Source organism: Fukomys damarensis, unplaced genomic scaffold (assembly GCF_012274545.1).
Source record: "Fukomys damarensis isolate Sample0158 unplaced genomic scaffold, DMR_v1.0_HiC HiC_scaffold_20, whole genome shotgun sequence".
NCBI classification, from domain to species: Eukaryota; Metazoa; Chordata; class Mammalia; order Rodentia; family Bathyergidae; genus Fukomys; species Fukomys damarensis.
In genome coordinates, this window is record NW_022900932.1 from 31,120,348 (window position 1) to 31,144,526 (window position 24,179).

At 34.2% G+C, this 24,179-nt stretch overlaps 1 long non-coding RNA gene across 1 annotated transcript in view; it reads left to right on the top strand.

The window, feature by feature from the left end:
• Nucleotides 1-24,179, top strand: part of LOC104867212 — a 196,278-nt gene that overhangs the window by 74,328 nt on the left and 97,771 nt on the right. The window contains exon 2 of the long non-coding RNA XR_781703.1: nucleotides 17,905-18,040. This is a non-coding gene — a long non-coding RNA (uncharacterized LOC104867212). The remainder of the gene's footprint in view (nucleotides 1-17,904; nucleotides 18,041-24,179) is intronic.

A 24,179-nucleotide genomic window follows, 5' to 3' on the forward strand; every position in this document is an offset into this window, starting at 1 on the left:
TGGTGGATCCCAGTAAAAGAAGTCTAGCACATTTGTCATTGGTTCCATTTGTATGACCGCTTGGAGTTTGGGAGCATCTAGGAAAGAATAAACAAAACTTTTAAGAAATTAGAGTATGCAAATCTAAGTATGAGCACACTAGAATGAAAAGGTAGGTTGGGGAGAAAGTTACTCTTAGAAATTGAAATAGTGATTGAATCTGTTGGACTTAGATTCTTTCACTGAGAGAGATTATCTATAAGTCTGATACTTTGTCATAAGTCTCTTTAGTTTTAGCTGTAAGGAGACAATTTGAAGAACAAATTTCACTGAGCACAAATTTAAATAAAAGAAATACTTAACATTGAAAAATGAAATAAAGTGAATGAACCCATGAATCAATCAAGAGTGTTGCCACACTTGAGGAATAACTGAAAAAGATTTTAGACCTAATAATTTGCCTGCTTTCCTAAGATAGACAAAAGTAAATTAAGCTGTTTTAGCCAATCATAGTAATCATGGAAGTGTTTCTCTTCTGAGATATCTATGCATATCATAATATTGTGTATACATTTATATGTATAAATACAGTACATGTGTGTTGTTCAATGAAGCAAGTGTTCATGTTGATATTTGTTGAGGACAATATTTTAGGCGGGCAGATTTTAGTTGAAAAATTGAAAAAATTAAGTAAAATTCCCATAGTCCTGAATTTTAACTGGGAGTATTGATATGCACACATTATGTATTTTTACCAATTGAAATAAGTGTTTCTTCATTTTTGTCCTCTGTATGGAATATGAAAGCTTGGCCAACCACAGAGTAGACTTTGTCATGTAGATTATGTTATTTAAAAAACACTTTTTCATAAAAGAAATTGTTTTTATTTTTATTTTTTTGAGAAACAGCTGGTTTCATTTATAAGTTAAAATTTTAAAAAACTACACAAGATAACCCTAAAACATCATGTCATATAAAATAGTAAGAATAGTATCAAACATTCTAGCTAGAGTCATGTAAAACTTATTCTCATGCAAAACTTGTGAAAATACCTTAGGTCAAATTCAAAAATCAACAAAAGTAAGAATTTCAGTGACTGAGAACTCATCGATTGTGATTAAATACTTGAGTTTATAATGATATATAGAATAACTGGATTATTTTAGAAAACAATTTCAATAGAAGATAAAAATACAAAGACCATTTATCTTGCTTTTCTGGTAAAAATTACATCTTAGTATAAGTCCATAGCTAATGAGTGACATATCCCTTGATAAAATTACTCCAGGTAAAGATGAAATAATTGAACATAAAGGTAACTACTACTTAATCTTCAAGACAGTGAGTCTTGTCAGGGATAGCAGTAGAAGTTGATCTTACTGAAAATAAGTCCTGAATTAATGTGTATTTTAGGAGAAGCAAAGTATTTTTTTTGAACAATTAACACAATATTCTGATACCAGAAAGAGACTTTCACACACACACAGACATGTGTGTGTGTACTGGGGATTGAACTCGGCACACTGCACTTGCTAGGCAGGCACACAGTGCCACTGAGCCACATCCCCAGCCCACACCTATACTTTCTAATAGACTGTTCAGAAACCAGCACTCCTACTACCTTCTTGATTTGATTAATTTTGTAGAATGGTTCAAAGAACATGTAAACACTTTACTCATGTTTACCAGCTTATTAGTAAATGGTATAATAAAGGATAGAGATGAACAGTAGGTAGAACGTATGTACTGGGCAAGGTATGGGAGAAAAGCATAGAGCTTCTATACCCTCTGTAGATACACCATCCTCTAGGAACCTCCATTTGTTAAGCTATTCAAAGACTACTGTAAACACCAAAATCTAGTGATTTTTATGGAATCGGTACCACCAGAGACCATTATAGTCATGCACCATGAAAAATAGAAATACATCCTGAGAAATATTCCATCATTGTCATTGTCCTGTAATTGTTAAACATCATAGAACTTACTTATACAAACCTAATGCTATTGCCCACTACCCACCCAGGCTATAGAGTATACTATATTGCTCCTAGGCTACAAAGTTATATCAAGTTTGAATCGGGTTAGGGAACACATATAGTACTGCACATAGTACTAAATACTATTGGCAACTTGTAGTTGCTATTCTTGATATGTCAGTTTCACTGGATGAAGAAGTACCTAACAGTTTGGTGAAGCATGTTCCTGGTTATATATGAGTGGGTCATGGCGTCATGGCCTTAGTTACTATACATCTTCCCTTGCCCATTTTTTGGAGTTATTCCCTTGCTCTGCTCTCTAGCTGCCACCGACTAAACAACTTTGCTCTGTGTTTCCTTCTGCTCTTGTGTCTTGCCTTAGAGCAAGTTGACATTGAACTGGTTTCCCTCAAACTGTGAGCTAAATAAAAAATTTCCTCCTTTAAATTATGTTGGGGCTTGCATCCAGAAATGGGAAAGCTAATACACAATGTAGCACTATGGTAAGTCTTTGTGTATCTAGACATACGTAGACTTAAAAAATGTACAGTAAAATAAAGCATCAGGATTAAAAATGGCACATGTATGTAACAGCTTATGTTTAAATGTCTCCCCAAAGCCTCATGCTTTTCTCAGAGGTAGCTGAAACTAGAGTGTGTGACTGACTCATGCTGCAATGCTAGGCCTGAGAGCACTAGCATTAAGAGTGTGAGTTTTATCCACCTTCAATAGTCTGGATAAAATAAAAGTGAAAGAAAGAAGCTGTTAAGGTCTCTTGTTGCTTTTCTGATGTCTTCAGCCACCATGGGCTGTTGCCTCTCTGCCAACCTGCCTTAGAGCCAGCCTATTATGGACTGAAATATCTGCGAATTGTAAGCTAAATAAACCCTTTCCCCTTTAACTCTGGTTTTGGGTCTTTTGTTTTAGAAATGAGAGAAAAGTAACTAAGACCACTCATGTACAGCACTTATCATGAATAGAAATTGCAAGACTGGAAATTTCTCTGAATGGGTCAATGAGTGATGAGTGAATGTAAAGTCGTGGGACATTCCTGTACACTGTGATAGGCTATCTGTACTGTATATTTGGGTTACACTAAATTTATAGAAGTTTCTGTTTTAATAAGTTAAGCTCAGCTTACTAAAACTTTTTAGTTAATTTTTAAAAATTTTTGACTCTTGCAGTGGATGCCTAGCTTCTGTTAAATTCGACACTGAAAATTATCTTAAAGATTCTTCTTCCCTTTTGTCCTATATCTTCCTTTTCTCTTGCTTCTCCTTCAGCTTCCCATTCTGGTTACCAGCTTTGGTGTCTTTTGCAACCTCCTCATCTTTGGAGAAATTCTTTGTAGTCATGGATGGACCCCTAAGTGTCTTCTTCCAGATACCATTCTTGTACTCTTTTATATCATCTCAAACCCAAGCTAGGTTCTGGATGCAGTCAGAGCTTTGTAATCCTTTGTAGAATTTCATGTGTCTTCTCAATGTCTTCCTTGGTTGTAGCATGGCTTGGGTAAAGGATCTACTCTGTCATTTGGAATTAGAGCCGCTCTAGCTCCTTGATATATTAGATGAAAAAGGTTTAGTTGGAGAGAAAAACTACACTTTAATATCAGGATGAAGATCACTCAGTGGAAGATGTGCAGAAAAATAACCTGCAATAAATAAAATCTTGAAGGGTTTCTTATTCTCCTAACAGTGCTTCTCCATTTTCCTGACACAGCAATTTGGAGGGCTATTGGATGAAAACCTGAGCCATTCGTGATTTTTTATTGCTTCTGTACAACGCTGGAAATGTGTGTTCATTGACATGGCTGACAAAGGCTGGGGTTTACACTACGTCAGATCACAAATGCCTTCCATTTGTGAAACCATGTATCTAATAGTAAGATCAATATTGCAATGAGATCCAGCCCTTTTTTCAGTATTATGTCTAAATTATTTGTTTAGCCATAATTCTCATGGTGTTAAAAGAGGTACATTCAGTGTCTGGTCTTCAATCCAAGGCACTAGAAATTTTTACCCAAATTTCATATAAGACCTTCTTGAATTTGTGTTAGGCTTGTTGCCTTCAATAAAGCAGATAGCTTAACAGCTTCATCCCTTTACTCTTATTTTTCACAGTCATAGTCATGGTGGAAGGATGCGTACTTGACAGGAAAGCAACAATTTCCTTAGAGTTTTAGAGTCCTACTTACTTTTTATTTAATTTGTAGGTCAGTTACTTATTTTATCCCATTGAGTTTATTGGTACATTTTAGGTATACAGCACAGTTACATTCATCATTGGGATCTTGTACCTGTACATGACAGGTCTTGGTTCTCATTTTTTCCCCTTATCCCTCCCTTCACCCCCTCCTCCCTTCCCTATTTACAAAGACTTTATTTCCATTTTTTCATTTTCTCATATTTTTTTCTTTTCTCTTATTTTCTTTCCCCTACCCTTCCCACTTCCCCTGGATGCATATTGAGGATATACTTTTAAGTGAAATAATGTCACACATGTGTAAATACCAAATAGTTTCTCTGGTGTGAAAAACTGTAATAGTACCTAAGATCCTAATGATATAATTGACAATGTGAAATAGGAAGAAAAAGGCTAAAGGTGTAGGAGAAGTGGGAAGGGAAGGGGAAAGGAAATAAAGGAAAAGAAAAAAATATAAGAAAATAGGTCAGTTACTTATGATGCTCTCTTACTGGCAACATTAGCGGTGGATTTTGTATACTTAGGGACAGTGATAAACTAAACACAAATGTGGCAAAAGTTTGCTATCTGAAATAGTTTTTTTAATGTTTTTCTCTCAATGGGCTAAACAACTATTTTCTTAAAAATAGCATCCACGGCACTTATATAGGAATTGAGGTATATACCAACTGTAGTATTTATTGAGAATTAAGTGAGAAAGATGATTTTGGTTTGATTCAACTAAAAGTTCTTCAAAAACATTAATCAGAGGTATTATTACATTTCTTTATTTTTATTCCTTTAGAAAATAAACATAGCAAAGTAAGATGAATTTCAGATCTACAATACACCAAGATAACTCGATAATTGTCATTCACACTGATAACATTTTCATGAGCTAACATGACCCCCCCACAATTGGTATTCACATTTTTGAAATTGTCCTATTGTTCTATCTATGAACTATGATCAAATTCAGATAAATGTCTGAGTTCAAAAGATGTTTTTAAAAATGAATGTCTTACTTTATTTGCAAGTCTGCGGTATAAAATCAGTAATATAAAATATTATATCTCCCTGTATTTTTCTACCATTTGATGCATAAAGGTCAGTTTTAATAGAATTGCTCTAATGACACAATTTTCTCTTAAGGCATGCAACTAATATGAGAACTTGTAGCTGTGAAACTTGGAATAGAATTCTGAATGTCACTTATTAAATTCTGAGGATACAGAGCCTATTGCAACTTCCCTGAGCTATAGTTTCTTCTAAAAGGGCCCCTGAGAGCTTGGTTGTCTATTTTTATGCAGTAATGAGAGGACTACAGGCAGGAAGAATAGAATGAGGGCAAAATTTTGCTCATTAAGACTCAGCAAATTCCTACATGTGCCACAAACCAAAGAGAAAGAAATGTGTAGACACTGAAATTTCTCAGGCCGCAATCTGGATCTACATAATAATGTTGATGAGTATTAGTCTCTTTGATTAAGAAAACATAGCCTATGATATAAATATAAGTTCTTTGTTTTTCTGTGGGTTTTAGAAATTTCCAAATTTAACCCTTATGCATTGCTGTGAGAAACTGGAGAACATACTGTTTTTTCGGTTCTGAAGATGAGGATTCTGAAGTTTAAAACTATTTGTAGCCTGCTCAGGAATTGACATCTAATAAGCAGACAAAAATGATAATATAAATGGATGATACAATAACACACAACTTTCCAAATAAGGGACCATTTAGCAGAAACTAAAGTTTGAGTTTGCTAACTTGAGGTTACTAATCAGTTTACCTTCACATTAGGAGAGTAATCTGTATTCTCAGGGTGGGTCCGATATAATCACATGGTCCTCAAAAGTGAGAGAGGGAGGTGGGATAGTTGGTGGAAAAGAGCTGTAACATAGAAAGAGCTACACTACCATTGTTGGCAGTGAAGAGGGAAATATGTCACAAGCCCGGGAATGTAGGTGGCCTTTAGAAGCTGGGAGAATTGAGGACTAAACCAATTTCAGTACTATGACTTCCAGAACTGTAATATGATACATCTGTGTTGTTTGTAAGCCATCAAGATTTTGATAATTAAAGATGTGAGAAGTTAGGACAAACGCCTCAAGTTCTTCAAATAGCCCATCAAGTCTGGGGAATAAAATAAGACTCTTGGCTAATTTAGGAAAATGGAGCTTGACTGTTTCTGTGAACACTCTTAAAATTGGCAAATGATAATTGTATATCTATTCATGAGACACGATGTAATTCTTATAGAGTGCCTATTTTGTGAGAAGAGAGTAAAGAGTTGTATATGTTAATAATAGTTGCTAACCGCAAAACCTTGAGTGGAGATAATCTCTCAAGCTGGAATTTTCTGGACCTCTATTTCCTCACTTGTTCAACATGGCAATATATTAAGTGCTGTATATGACATTTTTTTACTGGAGATTCTGTCTCAGTTTTTAATTTAGGCATATGTTCTCCTAAAAAATGCCAATACTATATCAGCAATGTATTTGTGTATATTTCAGGACTCAGTGAAGTATTAGCCAAGATGTACTAAGCACTATACATTACTTTTAAAACAACATTGCAGTGGTAGCCTTTCTTTTCCACTCTCTTCTAATCTCCTCTTGGTCATTTTTTTTCTATCCCCTTTGTCTTTCTTTCATCTCTTCTCTACCCTGCCACTTCTCCCTCTTTTTTCTCGTCTCTTCTCCCTTTCAATTTCTGTTTCCGTCTTTCTTTTTTTCTGACTCCCATGTTCAGTCTCCTCTTTTCTCTTATGTCCACTCTGTTCCCCCTCTGTTGCTCTCTCCCTTCCTCATTCTGCTCACCGTTCTTCTTCATATAATTTTATTAAGTGTTCAGTGATTTAAAGATAATATTGTACACTTTTATGGTATATACTATGAGTTTTCATTGCATTGCTACAGAAAACTTTTTGATGCATTGCCTTGAAAATCAGTAGAGAAGTTCAATTGCAATTTTATCTATGTTCTTTGTTAAGCTAATACTACATTGATACTCACTTTCAGCTGATTTAAATTTTTGTCATTAAGCTCATAACTACCTTTCTAATGAGAATTTCAATTATTCTGGTATGTTTTATAGTTTGCAACCTCTAAATTTAGAAAATCATTGAGGAAAGCTTGTGATGGGTTCTCACATTAGGATGTTGTTTCTACTTTAAAGAAAACTATACTTGACAGATGCAAGTTTTATTGAATTAAATTTGAATATTGTGCATGTGTGGGCCAGATACTTTATTTATGAAGAGTACATTCTGAGGACTCCATGAATCTAAAAAAATTATTTATTACATTGAACTTTTAGTTCTTTCAGCTTGGTATGAATTTCTACTCAATATTTAAAACAGATAATATGCATTGTCTGTAGCCATAACTACCTTTCCTCTCATTAATGTTTTCAGTGGAATGTATTTTTCTAAATATTTTATTCTTCTTTACATAATATTCCAATATTTTACCTGTGCATACCTCTATATTTAAACTGTGTGGTTTTATTTATTTATTTTGGAAAATAACATATTGACCTACTTGAATCTTCCTTTTTAAATCCAGTCTATCAATATTTGTCTTCTTGGGAATTTTTGTCTATTAATGATAAGATAATTAATATTAGGCCTGGTATTAGTCTATCATCTTGCTGTTTGTGTTTTCATTCTGCAATAAACTCCATTTATTTCACTTAATTTTTTGTCATTACTGTCATACACTTAAAAATATAAGCCCAAGAACACAGAGTTATAACTTAAAACAACTAATGTTCTTTACAATATCTAAAAAAAGAAATCATAACAATCACATATATTTACTATTTCATCATTCCTTTCTTTGGCTTAGGAATTTCAATGTAATATTAGTTCTATTTTGCCTACAGTTCTTTACTCCCTATTCATGGTGGTATGATTCACTTGGGATTTATAATCTCAACTTTGATTCATCTTAGGGGTGTCTGAAATATTTGTTTAGACTTTTCAACCTTCCATGTGTTCATCTCTGATGGGTTTAATCACATTCTCACCTTAAGGAGTTCAAAAATATTAATGGTTTTGAAGGGATTCCTGTGCAAATATTAGGACTTTCCCACTATCACCTTATTCTCCTTGGATTTCTATTGAATTTTTAGCTTCCCTTAGAGTCCTAAATTCTGACTTCTAATTCTTTAAATAAACAATACTGCTGCTTTCCTCAGATAAATGTGAATGCTCTTGTTTGTAATTTTTTCTTCTGTGTATCCCTTTCAGTGTCTGCCTACTTACAAAGACCAGACAGAGCTTTTAAAAGCACATACATGCAATCAATTCTCTATTTTCAAGTTTTACGTTAGCAAATTTTTTCTATTATTCTACACATTAAAATTTATTTGTAATCCCAAAGTCAATACTTGATAGCTTACTTGTCATTAGTACAAAGCAGTTGAAAATGCATATTGTTCACCATGCTCCTTCCCAATTGAGTTCAAAGAAGCCTAAATTGACCTTCTAGCTTTAGTTCTCACCCAGTATAGGAGAAGGTATCGAAGTCCTCTGCAGTGGGTCTCCATCTCCTATGAGACACTACCATGTATGTGAGATAGAAAAGAGAACAAAAGACACCAACACAGAGTTAAAGGCAGAAACTAGGTCTTGTGCTGATCTAAGTTGCTCTGGGAAACAAAGACAAAAGCACCAAGGACATCCCATGTTTATTCATGACAAGCATGAGAAGAAGGAACGCAGGGTGGAGCTTGGACACCTGATGAAAGAAATTACAGGCTAGACTGTAAAAGGGAGGCACAAGCATATCTCTACTGTAGAGAACACATGGTTAATTCAGTAGGGACAAATTTAGGTGGAGTAAAGTTGACCTCAGCTGGAAGTTAAGTCAATGTGGCCCTGCTGCTTCTAATGTAACATAGCCAAATTATGGAGGAGTAACAAGCTTGTGCCACTTACAGCCTGCTAACACTGGGAAAAGATGTTGCTATAGTACAGATTTGACCAGAAGACAGAAACAATAAGGAGCAGGTCAGAATTACATGAGCTTAGGCTTTTGGGTCTGTTGGATAGTATTAGAATCCCAACTTTATCACTCCCAAGTAAACTCTATCTGAGGTAAGTGACTTAACTCTTCTAGTCTAATTGTCTCTTTTGTAAAATTAAGAATATAGAACTTAGTTGGATGAGGTTTTTAAAAAATTTTTGGAATCATTTGATGAGAATGTATATATTTATATATTTACATATTTTCTTTAGAGACTCTTATTTTTATAGACACATATTTGTATTCTTTATGTGATTACATCATGCCATTTAACTGTATTTGATGGAAATATATCCTTTTAACTCAGGAAAAAATAGGCTATTTGTTTTCATAAGGAAGAAGTAGTAAGGTAACAGGGAACCTGCATTCTATGCTGTTTAGGCAGTGGTGGGAATAATTCAGAAGAAACAAAAGATAAGTACTTTTTCTTTTTTTAGTTCTTGGGATTGAAAGCAAGTCCATTTTACAGAGCTATATCCCAAATCTTTTTTTTTTAATTCTTTTAAATGTTTTCTTTATCAAAAAATTTTAATATAGGGTCTGCTAAATTGTCCAGCCTGAGCCAGAACTTGGCAATTCTCCTGCCACAGCTTCCCACTAAACTAGAATTACACGTGTGTGAAACTATGCTTATTTCCCAGCCTGGTGTTACTGGGAGGTGGTGGAAACTTTATGTGGTAGGGCCTTGTGAGAGGCCTTAAGTTACTGATGGCAGGCTTTTGAAAGGGATTTGGGAACCCCAGTCTCTGTGACTCTGATTCCAGGTCATGAGATTCATAGTCTTCCTTCACCTCAAGCCCCCACTATGATACGCTCTCTCATAGCTCTAAAAGCAACAGGGCCAATTGACAATGGTGGAAACTATGGGCCCAAATAAACCTTCTCTTTGTATAAGCTGATCATATAGATATTTGCTATAAAGATGAAAGCTAGCAGAAAAACTATAATGTGGAGGTCAACTAGCAAATTTAAAATATAAGCTAATGATGTGGATTTTAAGTGACTAAGAAATCAAAGGAGAAAAGGAACAACCTAGCCACATTGAGAAATAGAAATAAGGCTTGACTTGCCATTTATTGAGCATGTGAAAGAATGAATTAGTAAGCAATTTGGAAGATAATAAAATATAACTGTTAAAAAGAGGAAAATAGTGGGAATATTTAGCATTCCACTTTTATAAATGTCCTTTTGTATAATTGTCATTATAATATATACACAATATCATTTCAATCTTTGGTAATTCAGGAAAATATTGTATATCCTGATATACAATCTTTATTGAATGATATCCTATATCCTACAGACAGGCCAAACCTTCAAAGTTCATTTTATGTTTTAATTTTAGCATGAGAAATGATGATTATTCTCATTTTAGAACTGAGACTTATTAACTGTCTTATCCATGTGAAATTTCTTAATAAATCATAATAGGAAATCTAGAGATATGATTGATGTCTTAACAGTGGTAATTTTTCCATTTCATTTCTTATAAGTATGCACTAGTACTTATGATGGGCTAATAATTTCTGTATAGAAAGCAATTTTTAAAGTTTGCATTTTCTCTTTTTGTCAACAGAATAGAGGTGAAGTGTTTAAAGTATTTCTGGGAATGTTCAGATATAAATTAATGAACAATGTCCCAAGTACACTGGTGTTTCTTAATGTCCAGGGATGACTGCTCCCAAAGCTTATAGATATTACATCTCTGGAAACAAGGCCAACCTCTCTCTCTGTAGAAAGATAATAACAAAAGAGTCTCTCTCAGAGCAGAACTCTGTGATATGTCAATTTATGTTAAGTATTTATATAGATTTCATAGAGCATGAGAACTTCAGGAGAAAAAGGGATTTAAAGGAAGACTTAAGAACCGAAAAGACTGTTTTTTTTTTTTCCAAAAAATTTTTTTTTTTTTTTTTTTTTTTTTTTTTTTTTGTATTTGTCTATTATTTTAGAAAGGGAAAAAAATAGTAGGTCTTCCACTAAAGGAAGAACAACTTGCAGAGGTGGCAAAATGATACACTGTATCTAGTGTTTTTATTTTTGAAACTATCCTCATTTACTTAGAAACTCTCTAGCAGTTAGGTCATTATGTTGTTCGTTTGTGCTGATGGCATTATTTTTAAATATGACTGATGATTATAGAATTAATTGAATTATCAAAAACTAGTTTATTACTGAGGCTTTGGAACAACTTAATGGGAACAATTTCTGTTAAGTACAAAGGATAAAAATGCTTTCGCAAGAGGGTGAAAATGTAGTTCTAATAAATCTGAGGTTGCGTTGCTTGAGGGCAAACTTTTTAGCCAATAACTTTGTGCTGTGTGGCTGAGGCTCTATAGAAGTTCCACTGCAGGTTCAAAATGTGTTTTCTGTAGCATTCTCAGTGGAGCACAGTGAAACTCATTCAGAATGTGAGAAAAATGAAGAATAAGAGAATTGTAAGTTAAAGTACTTTCAAAGGACATTAAACTTCTTTCTCTCATTTTACATTTGAAGAAATGTAGCCTGTGCTGGTGAAGAAGGTGAAGCAAATAATCCAATATCATGTGGCCAGCACTAGGTACCCATATTAAAATTCATCCCAATATTTTGTTTAGCAATACATAAAAATATATGTAGCCATTAAGATGTGTGAATTTCCTATTTTTTTGTATTTCAAGTGTCTAAAATTCTGATGAATAGAAAAGTATTCAACAGTTATATAGATATCCACATATATTTTGTGTTAGCATTCCTCAGAGAAACTGATATTTAACATATATATGTAAGTACATTGGGCAGTATGATCTACTTCACTGTGTCTGTTGATTCAAAGGTTAATCACAGGGCTTGGGGATTTAGCTCAGTGGTTCCGGCACCTACCTGGCTAGCCCAAGGACCTGAGTTCGATCCCCGGTACCAAAAAAAAAAAAAAAAAAAAAAAAAAAAAATGTTAATCTCTTCTGGATATACCTTACCTGGAAATAATTTTTAAATCTGAACACCTCATAACCCCAAATCAACAGCCACAATGTGTATATGATTTACATGCTTTTTTATAGTTACATATATTAAAAAATATAGATACTTGAAGTCCTATATAAACTGCATGTGTTTTATATCTGATATGTTTTATTATTTTTTATTTTTTCTCTCATTGAGTTTATTGGTACATTTTAGGTATACACTTCAGTTACATTCATCATTGGGATCTTGATACCAGTTTTAAAAATGGTAAAGTACAGGCTCCAGGGATTTAGTTCAGTGGTGCCACTGCCTGCCTTGCAAGTGCAAGGTCCTGAGTTTGATCCCCAGGTACCAAGAAAAAAAAAGGTAAAGTGCATGATTACACTAGAAAACAACTAACTTTCATGAGCTTTAATCTACTCATTTTTCTCTAGGGATAAATATATCCCTACTCCATATCTTGATTCATATTAAAATAATTACATTCAATTTCTCAGCCTAAATTGTTTTCCTAGATAGAGATAGCATTAAAAGCATTATTCACTTAGATTTAAATTAGTCATTTAAAATATGCTTTTTAAATCTTACATTTGCTTCTCTGTTGAATTGCCACACACGGTCACACATATACGTAAATGTGCACATAGAAATACACTTATTTTCTCCTCTCCACAACTAAGTATTTTATTTATTTACATATAATTAGGAGATAAATTAGGTAGAGGAAACAGTGACAATTATGTCCTCTTATGTTAATATAAGTATTTAAATATTTTATGTTAATTTTTTTCAATATTTTTTCACCCAGGATAGGGAAATACAATGAAACATTCTATTTATATAAAAAAGAAAACTAAACTGTGTTCTCAAACATGATTCAAAAGTGGTTAAATAATAAATGTGGAAGAATAAAAAATTAAATAACCAATTTCTAAATAAATGAAAAATGTGATCTTCAGTGATCTGGTTAGATAATGGTAAATAATGATTAAAATCAATAAAGAATGGACTTAAACATCATCATACCATGCTATATTTCCAATATAATTCAATAGCAAAGATTGCAACATGAAAATGGGGTCAGTAATCTTAGGTTATCTATATATACATATGTGTATATGAACTGTACATCCTGAGTTCATCCTTCCACTCAGATGAATTGTGTCATTTTTCATGCTAATTAACTTTGGGGTTCCTTATAATACAAATAGCACAGTGAGAAAATTCTTAAGTGTTTGTATTCTTATATAATTGATAATATTGATAATCCCAACAGTACTTATCATAAAGAACCTGGTATATCAAATTCAGTATTTATGAACTGACAAATAACATTTTACCTGATCCTGTTTTATAAAATGTATACAACCATTATCACTGTTTTACAGAACAAAATTTTGCTTAATGAAATCAAATAACTTTCTTAAATCCTGCTGCTTGAAAGAGTAGGACTCATCAGAATCTCCACATATAATTGCAAAAAGGGTAGAAATTTTGTAAAAGGGCATACTTTTAAGTTCTTTATATATTCTAGTTAGTAGCCCATCAGACCTCCCAAAAAACCCAATCCAAAAATGGGCATCTGAAATGAACAGGCATTTCTCAGACAAAGAAGTACAAATAGCAAATAAATATTTGAAAAAATGTTCCACATCATTCAAGAAATGCACATGAAAACAGCACTGAGATTCCACCTCACCCCAGAGAGAATGGCTGCTATCAAGAAATCAACCAATAACAGCCAGGCCTACGCCTATAATCCCAGCACTTGGGAGGCTGAGGCAGGAGTATTGCTGTGAGTTCCAGACCAGCCTGGGGTACATAGTGAGTTCATGGTCAGTCTCAACTACATAGTGAGACCCTGTCTCAAAAAACAACAACAAAACAAATCACATAAACAAAAACAAAACAAAAAGGCAAAAAATCAACCAATAACAAATGCTGGTGGGGCTGCGGGGAGTGTACAACTACTGGTGGAGTGTACAACCACAGTGGAAAGCAGTATGGAGATACCTCAGAGAACTAGGATTGGAAGTCCCATTTGACCCAGCTATTCCCCTGCTGAGCATCTTCCCTAAAGAATTAAAAGAATCACACCACAGTGATATTTGTGCACCCATGTTCACAGCAGCATAATTTAGAATAGCTAAACTTGGAAGCAGCCAAAAATGCCCATCAATGCGAGACAGGGTAAAGAAAAATTTTTTATAATATGGAATACTACTCAGCCATAAAAAATAAGAAATTAGAGGCATTTATAGCTAAATGGATGCACACTGAGGTGTTACTCTTAAGTGATATAAATAAGACACGTGTAAATACTGAGTAGTTTCACTAGTGTGACAAACGAAGTGTAAATAAGGACTAAAAGTTATAATAGATACTGTAAATAGGAAGAAAAGATTCAAAGAAGTAGGGGAAAGGAAAGAAGGGAATGGAATTAATATGAGAATGAAACAAATGAAGTGTAAATAAGGACTAAAAGTTATAATAGATACTGTAAATAGGAAGAAAAGATTCAAAGAAGTAGGGGAAAGGAAAGAAGGGAATGGAATTAATATGAGAAAATGAAACAAATGGAAACAAAGTCTTTGTAGATAGGGAGGGAGGGAGAGAAAGAGGGAGGGTTTGAAGGGAGGGCAGAGGAATGGTGAAAAATAAGAACCAAGGTTGATTGTATAAAGGTACAATTGTCAAAAATGAATGCCATTATATTGTATACATTAAATGCAGCAATCAAATTTTTAAGAAGGCATATTTTGTAAAGCTGTATAAAAATCCATGGCATTAGACTTGGGTACATTTGGGTACAAAGAAAACATATTCTACTAGGTGATAAGACTTTATATTCCTTGAGAAACTGTATTAGAGTCCAATATTTAGAACCTGGAATTTTAGTTTCCATGAAAGCAGTAAAGATAAAGAAGGCAAACATGGAAGAAAGATTAGGGAAATAAAACAAAGTTCCTTTAGTAGCAAACCTTTGGTTCTCAATTTAAAGATGCCTTTTTGGTTATGTCCCTCCTATGTCCACACTTCCTAGCCTGATACTTCTTAATGCTTGCTTAAGAAATAGCATTTTTCTACCATATACTACGTGATAGTTCATTGTAGTGTCAACTTTAGTAAGACACATTTAGTGGGTTAAGGAATTAATGGAGTACAGTTCTGAGTGTGCCTGGGTGATTGACTTACTGAAAAGAAAAGACCTACCCTGGATGTGAGTGGCAGCAACCAGTAGCTTGGATGGAATAAAAATGAAAAGAAGGAAGTCTGTTTTTTTCTTCTTCTTCTGCAGAGGAGCCCTAGTCTTCACCATTGCCCTCAAATATTTGTTCAGGCTTCCAATGCATACACTTTAGCTTTCCAATGCAGACCCCTTGTCTTTCCTAGAGGAATTTAGGCCCTAATTTGTAAATTCTTTATACATTTATATATACATATATTATTGTTTGTTCCTCTAGGGAATTCTGATACAATATAGAATCACTTGCTGTGTATCTGATGTGTGTGTGCGTGTGTACACCTGAACATGACCTCCAATGGATCTACTCAGTGATCTACACTATGTAGAAGACACCTAATCAAGCTTTTTGCTCAGAGCCTAGAGAAATCTCTGAAATGTCAAAGACAGTGAAGTTAAAGACCAGGGATAAATATTCCTTGAGTTTAATGAAATTGAGTTATAATGGTAGAGTAAAAAATGGAAAGAAGAATTGCATCATATAGTAGTAAAATTGGACTTTATATTTTAATACAACCTCTTTTTCTTTATTTGTCTTTATTTGATGAAAAGTGAATTTACTTGGTTTTGTTGTGTAATTTTTTAAATGTAAGACAGTACTAGTGTTTTGAGACACATCCCTGAATTTATTTCTTGATATAAAATAAGTAATACTTTTTTCTGAAGTGTCTTTCAGGTTTAAGGAAATCAAATAAAGTAAGCTAATGTATTGGGGTAATGCTGCATGAAGGCGACCATCTAGTTGGAAAACATGGCAATTCATGTAAATATCACAAAAGCTGAAATTACAGCTATGAAAAGTTGAACACTACGATGAAATAGAGAACAGGAACATAGATAATACCCAAGGAGAGGAAAGGTAGAAAATAAATAGAGCTATAACAGCAGACTAGAGATAAGTAATAGCTTACTTAAATTGGAACCAAGAAAAACATCTAGCTGATTTGTGAAAGTAGAAAAACAAAGGGAAACTCAGAATTGGAAGCCTAAGCAAATGTGAAAGACATTAGATTTCCAGGCTCCAGAAATCCCCAATGCCTATTTAGGCATCATCAAAACATTCATATTTTACCCACTGTGGAAGAACAAGATGCTTATATTTCCCAAATTCCTTGCTGCCTAGGCTATGGGACCTGATTCTGTCCAGTGAGATATGATAGGAACTTTCTAAGTGAGGCTTCTTGAGAATTGCCTTTTAACTCACTGAGCTAACAATACCTTATGTCTTTTAACCCATTTCTTCTTCTGACCTATAATACAAACACAATGACTGAGGTACAAGGGCCAAAGAAAATCATAAAGGATGAGAGCAGAAAATAAGTAATTTAGGATTTTTTTAAAATGGCATTCTTGAGCAGTATCTCTATCTCAGACTGTTTTTGAGGTGATTAAAATATATTTCTATGAGTTTCTGCCACAATTGGTAAAGTATGGTTATTATTGTGCCAAAACAATTCATACTCAACTCAGAAATCCCAGACTGTTGTGGGAGAAAACTTTAGAAATGTGAATTTAATATCTTCAGAATACTTAGAGATGTGAGGTTGCTATTAATTTGCATATAAATAGGGAAGTATTACTGAATGTTAAAATACACTGATGTTAATTACAAATTCAGTGTAAGAGCTGGAAGATAAAGATGAGGAAAGAAATATCCTGGCTCCAATGAAAGAGAAACAAGAGCAAATTTTAAAGAAAAACTAGAATACAAGCTTAAAAGGATATTGGTAAGGACAAAACTAGTCTGCCTAAAACAAAGAGACTTTATAATGACAGGCAGTAGTTTGTTCTTCTGTCTTAAGAAATAATCCTATGTAAGCCTTTTAGATTGGCTGGAGGCTGTGTTCTATTAGTCCTGGTAAAACATAAAGAGTATTATCTTGCTCAAGACAATAGTTTTAGGGTACTGTACATTATCAAAATATTTAAAATCAGGGATGCTCTCAAATTTCTGTTGTCATATAATAAGTATTTATCATGTGTTTTTATATCATGCTGAGAACTTTAAATTTATTTGGTAATTTAACAGTAAAAATAATTTCTCTGAAATCTACTTAAGTTCACCGATTGTTAACTTTCCTCTTCATCTGCCAGACATGAGGACCACATATTTTGATTAGTGATATGGAGCAGAGCCCTCTGAACTGGGCGTTTGGTGACTTGGGTGACAGGAGTTACACCTTGAACTTTTATTTAATACAACTTGGCCAAGCTTTTTTATTTTCCTTTTTATTGAGTTTATTGGTACATTTTAGGTATACAGTACAGTCACATTCATTATTGGGATGGTCAAGCTTTTAATATCCCTTTGCTCTGGTTTTCTCCTTGTGAAATAAAAAGTTTATGTCAAAAGATCTTCAAAGCCCTCTCTAAATCCAAAGTTCTGCTTGAAGCTGTTCGAATTTTTATAAATATTTTGTTTTAGGTTTTGATTGAGTCAGTCATTACTCTATATATCACATTGTACCTCAAAAATATGTGCAAATGTTATACGTCAAACAAATTCTCAAGTTTCTTGGGACCTAATTTACTTTACAGAAGCAGTTTTTCAAGGATCTATGCCACTAAATAAGGAACTACCACTAAGAGAAGAGGTGGACTACAGCAGCCAAGGAACCACTGTAGGAGAGGTACGGATGGACTCTCAGGATGGCAGAAAATGCGCTCTAAGATGGTAAGTTTTTTTTTCTTTTATTATTGAGTTTATTGATATATTCTAGGTATACAGTACAATTACATTCATTCCTGGGATCTTGTACCTTTACATGATAGGTCTTGGTTCTCATTTTTTCCCCTTGTCAATGAGAAATTAGAGTCATTCATAGGAAAATGGATACATTTTGAGGATATACTCCTAAGTGAAATAAATAAGTCAAACGTGTAAATACCGAACAGTTTCTCGGGTGTGAAAAACTATAATAGTATTCAAGATCCTAATGGGATAATTAAGATGGTAAGTTCTTAATCCTACAAAGGAATAAGTCTGCTGGTAAAGGATTTGTTGCTAAGAGATTAATTTTGAAATAGGGAACTAAAAGAAAATAACATTTGTGTTTCTTTGTATTCTAATACATTTTCCATCTATGGTGTGCTCCATTTGAATTAGAAATTTTTACACTGAAAACTAGTATGGGAATAAATAAAGACATTTAATTTTAGTAGATATGAAAGGCTATAGAAAAGTGAATAACTGACTAAATCATTGTGCTTATTTATGTTGAAGAGCATTTTTCAGTTTTATATGCTATAATAGAAAAAAATCAGAAAATGTCTTGACGTCTACAATTCTAAAATTGAAGATTATACAGACAAGATTTATCACATACGTATAAAGGAATACTGTTCATTCTTTAAATATTTCGATTTTGGAATGTATATATAGGCTGCAAAACACTCATAATAATTTGATGTGAGAAATACTCATCATGCATCCACATAATTTCCAATTTTTATGTATCAAAGCACACATGATCTTCAATTTTTAAATTTTACCAAGTGGCATCCTGTGTTTAAGGAGCAGTTGCCAGGATTTAGCTCAGTTGTGCGGCCCTTGCCTTACAAGATCAAACCAACATCCTCAGAAATTCAGAGCTGATTTCTATAGGATCAAGTGATCCTGAGAATTCTCTGACACGGAAAGAAAGCTGAGGTTTGATTGCCAGGTGAGCATTTGTTCGTCCAAGGTCCTGCCAAAATGGCCCTCAGTTTCACTTCCATCCATCTGGTTCATGTCCAGACATCCCATCCCCTCCGTGGCTTTTGCTTTATGTCCTTGATGGAAATTTATATGTCAAAATCAATCTTCATCACACGTCTGAATGCTGTGCTTGGGATCATGTAAAATATTGACCTCACTTCATTCCCAACTCGGATCTCATTCTAACCCCCCAATATGGAGATTATTAATAGAATAGTCTCAGACATCTACGAAGTTCCTACAGAAGGGTTTGAATGACGCTGTTGCTATGGATATTCTGAAATCGGTTGTAAAAATGATATACCGAGATTCTGCTACTAAGGGCAGAGAAGATAAGCTTTGTGTGACACAGAAGGTATCAGTGGCATACAATTTTATCTTATAAATCAAAAAGAACTATCGTTTTTTTTTTTTGGCTTGGAAAACAGAAAAAAGAACACTGCTCAATGCAGCAGGAATTGGAAGTGAATCGTCTCTTCCACTTGTCTGCGGCTTGGTCAGTAGAACAGACAGTGTACTACACAGTATATGGGGATGTGTGGGAAGGTTTCATGCACCCCCCTTTGGTGGAAAATCAGAGAGGGAGATGGAGGGAGGGAAGGAGGCAGAGAGAGAGAGAGAGAGAGAGAGAGAGAGAATATGAATGAATCTGTAACTCTGCACCATTATGAAATTGAAATCAGAGGGCTTTGAATCTTGATCTAGGAATATACCCCATCAAGAGTCTGTTGAGGAATGTGGCAGATATACATTGTGATTCTCAAATCTCTCTTTAGGAGAGTACTTGCCACCTACCTTCAAGGACTATTGGTCACCTGCCCACCTCCAACTCTGAGGCACTTGAGTGTCTGCCTCAGCTTTTGAACAGAAATAACAACTAAGGATGCCCCACAAACAATGTCTGAGCAAAGTGACATTAATAGGCAATGTGAGAATCCTCTGGGCTGGCAAAGGGTATAACAGGTCTGGATTGCGGCCAGATAGGAGTCCCAGCCAACTCTGTTTCCTTTCTCTTCACCTCTGTGAGTTTTATTTCCCAATAAACAATTTGCATTTCTATTCCGTCTCAGCACCTGCTTCCCTAAGATTCCAACCAGTTAAAATAATTAAGAAGTGTGTGGAACGATTTATGTCTCACTTCTTTCTGATACCATGGGTGAGAAAAAGTCACCAAGTGCCTCAAAACAAAAACTGGCAGCAGTGAAGCACAGAAATGGTCTGTGGGGATGTCTAAGTTAGTCATGGGCAATGTTCTGTCGGTTATGTACACTTATGTACCCGTTTTTATTTTTTTTTCTTTCTTTTTATTGAGGTTATTGGTACAATCTAGGTATACAATACAATTACATTCATCATTGGGATCCTGTACCTTTACATAATAGGTCTTGATTCTCATTTTTCCCCTTGTCCCTGCCCTCCCTTCACCCTTCCTCCCCTCCCCATTTACAAACACTTTATTTCCATTTTTTCAGTTTCTCATATTTTTTTCCTCTCCCTTATTACCTTTCCCCCACCCTTCCCAGTTTCGCTACACCTTTAGCCCTTTACTTCCTATTTCACATTATTAATTGTCTCAGGATCCTGTGTACTGTTATAGTTTTTCACACCAAAGAAACTATTCGGTATTTCAGTTAAAGAAATCTCTGTATGAACATTAAAAATAGGGAATCCTAAAATAAAACTACAAAGGAAAGTAAAAGAGAAAAGGCAATGATGTAACATCAAAATAATCCTTAATTCTGGAGATGAAAATGGTCCCTGAACATATTTAAATTGTTTCTCCCTCTTATAGTCTTATCTTATTCTTTTTTCATTATTTAGAGAATACTTTATTAGTTTCTGTAATCAAACCCACGTAGATATGACCTTACATATTTAGTACGATGTGTTACCCCTGTACACAGGGAAAAAATAAAAATAAAAAATAAAAATAAATTAACATTTCTAGACCAATATGGTTAGTCCTTTGCGTGATGGTGAACCTTTGAGAGCTTTTAATGATACAAAGAGCCGGTGGCATGCATAGGCTCACCACCACTGGGCTAGTGGATGATTATTGGCTCTGTTGGATTCTTGTGAGATATTCCAGAATAAGTTGAACAGGAGGGAGATTCTTGGTACAACATCCTACATCCTGCCATTTTTTTTGTACCAGGGATTGAACTCGGGTCCTTGCACTTGCAAGGCAGGCCACGGAACAGCTGAGCTAAATCCTTGGCCCCCTGCCATTCTTATTTCTTGGAATTAGGGATAAAGCCTGGGGTTTGGGGCTGAACCATGTTCCTAGATTTGTTTTGATGTTTTGAGATGTGTCACTAAATCATGAAGTGCCTGGAATAGGCTCCACTTTGCTGTGCTTCTGCTTTGGCTTCTCATAGCGCTGGGATTATAGGTGTGTGCCACCATGCCAGATTCCTGTATTATGGTTTTTTTGGTGTTTTTATATTACCTTGAATTAAAATATTCTTCCAGACAATTCAGATATTATGCATATTTTACCTCAGTTTCTCTAATATTTAATTTATGTCAGTTTCCATATTAACATTAGTAATTTTTCTAGACATTATTGTAACTGTCAACATTACTAATATATTTTATGTTTATATTTTATTTTATTACTAGGTGAACAATTTAAAGAGAGATATGTAGTCACAGACACATTAGTATCCATTAGATCCATTAGTATCCATTTTACAATGCATTTAAAATACTACAGTAGACTATAATCCTAATAATTTTAAAATCCATCCATATGTGATAGGAGAATAATGCAATTTGACTCAAAAGTTTAGAAAAGCATTCAAATTCAAAAAGCATAATAGATTCAACATAAAATAATTGCTACCACAAATAATAAATTGAATCATAATTAAGTATAAAGGAATCAATGGTCAGGAACACTTTTAAAGTCATAATTTGAACCATAAGTAAATTGAAAAAAGCTCTAGGATTTTACAGTGTTTATAATAAATGCTTTTTTAAGTACTGAATTTCATTACTTATTTGGTTAAATAATTACTGTATTAGGGGTAACTATTAAATTCCATTTTAATATTCTATCAAATGGACCAGATTCCATTTCTCTATTACATTATATGAAAGATGAAGAAAACAGAATATTTCCTCTCAGGAGTTGTATTATAAAGGCTAAAATTTTTTCAATATGTTTCCTTCATGGAAAGAAATTTGAAATTGCTCATTTAAATAAATGATGGCTACAACGAAAAGACTGAGGTGGTGTCATAGGAATGAAATAACGTAATGTGTATCGTAGCACTTTTACTGACACATTTACTTGGCACATGTTGCCTCATATAATCATTTATCTTTTAATGTACAATTCTACCTTAAAAATTATAGTAATGATCCACTGAGGTACAGAATTTGTCGTATATCAAGGCCCATTAAAGTTCCCAGTTCATAACAGAGAAGAAAAAGAGTGGAGTTTGAGATGGTTATGGTTATTTTGCTTATTTTTATTGTGGCGGAGGTTAATAAACTTTAGGTAAAGGTACTTGAACTTGATGTAACTTCCGAGAGCCATAGAGAAAGGGATTTCATCTGAAATAGAACTGTGTGAATTATTGTCAGTTTAAATATGTGGGAGTTTATCCATGTCAGTTTCTATTATAATTTTTAAGCTACAGCATATGACTTTTCATTTCTTCCGATATTACTTAACTACCCAGTATGCACTGATCATTGTGTCAGGCTCAGGTGATTAAAAGTTCAAATCATGCATGGCTTTTGCCTCAGGTTGCCGGTACACAGTTCTTTCACGATAGTGGTATGAAACATTAAGTGCTATAGTTGATGTATGGTACTGAAACTACGGAGTAAATGTGGAGAGGCAAATACCATTTTAGATTGACAGTAAATGCATCCCCGGCGGGTAAATTGTTAGTGGTCCTGGAAAATAACCAGCCTAGCCTCGTGAAAATGAAAAGGATGTTTCCTGAGAGAATTCTACTGTGAAATGGGGAATTAAAAAGTGCCTTTTCTCATATTTATTCCTTTCTCTTCTTTTCTTTTCCTTATCCCTCCCACTTCCCCTTCCACTTTGCACCTTTTCTTCCTATTTCACATTACCTAGTAGACCTTTTGATCCTTATTTACATGTTCAGTTTCTCACACCAAAGAAACTATTTGGTATTTATACACGTTTCTTATTTATTTCACTTAAGAGTGTGGCCTTATGTTCATCCATTTAGCTCTAAATGTCTCTAGTTTCTCATTCTTTTTGGCTGAGTAGTACTCCATTTCATAAAAAATTTTATTTTCTTTATCCAGTCTCCCATTGATGGGAAATTGGGCTGTTTACAAGTTTTAGCAAGGGTAGGGTGCAGGGGTTGAAGGGAGGGTGGTGGTGGGGATAAAAATCAAGATATAACTTGTAAAGGTACAAATTCCCATTGATGAATGTCATCATATTGTATACCTAAAATGTACCATTAAAATTAATGAATAAAAAAAGTGCCTAAACTGTTAGGGATTTTATTATTGAGATATATTTTAGAGCTAAGTCAAAGTATTTGGAGGTTAATTTGGAATTGTGCACATTAAACACCATGCATAAGGAAAATAGGTATATTTTAACTTCGGAAAATGTGAAAAGTCGTGTAAAAATGGAGACTGTAAATCAGACATTAAATGTGCTGGAATTTCTGAGGCAGACACAAATACGGCATTCTTTTCCTCACTGAGCTTGTATCCAAATAAGTGAAAAAGCAAAAAATCTGGCAGATAGCATCCAAATTGTCATTACAGATTGAAATCTGTGGGTTCACAACCCAAGGTTAGTAATGAATCTGAGAACTAAACACATCTGCCCATCCATTTCCTCTTAACTCTAGATGAAACATGCCTCTGAATCTTTTCTAGTCTTCCTTTATCATTTTTTTAAGTAGAATATTTTAAAAAGCAGTTTTGGCTTCACAGCAGAATCAAGATAACGGTGTGGAGCCGGATTTACCTCAGTGGTTCTGCCACCTGCCTCACTAGCACAGGGACCCGAGTTCAATCCCCATTACCAAAAAAAAAAAAAAAAAAAAAAAAAAAAAAAAAAGAAAAGATAAAGGTGTGGAGATTACCCCAATGACACAATGCAGCTATTGAT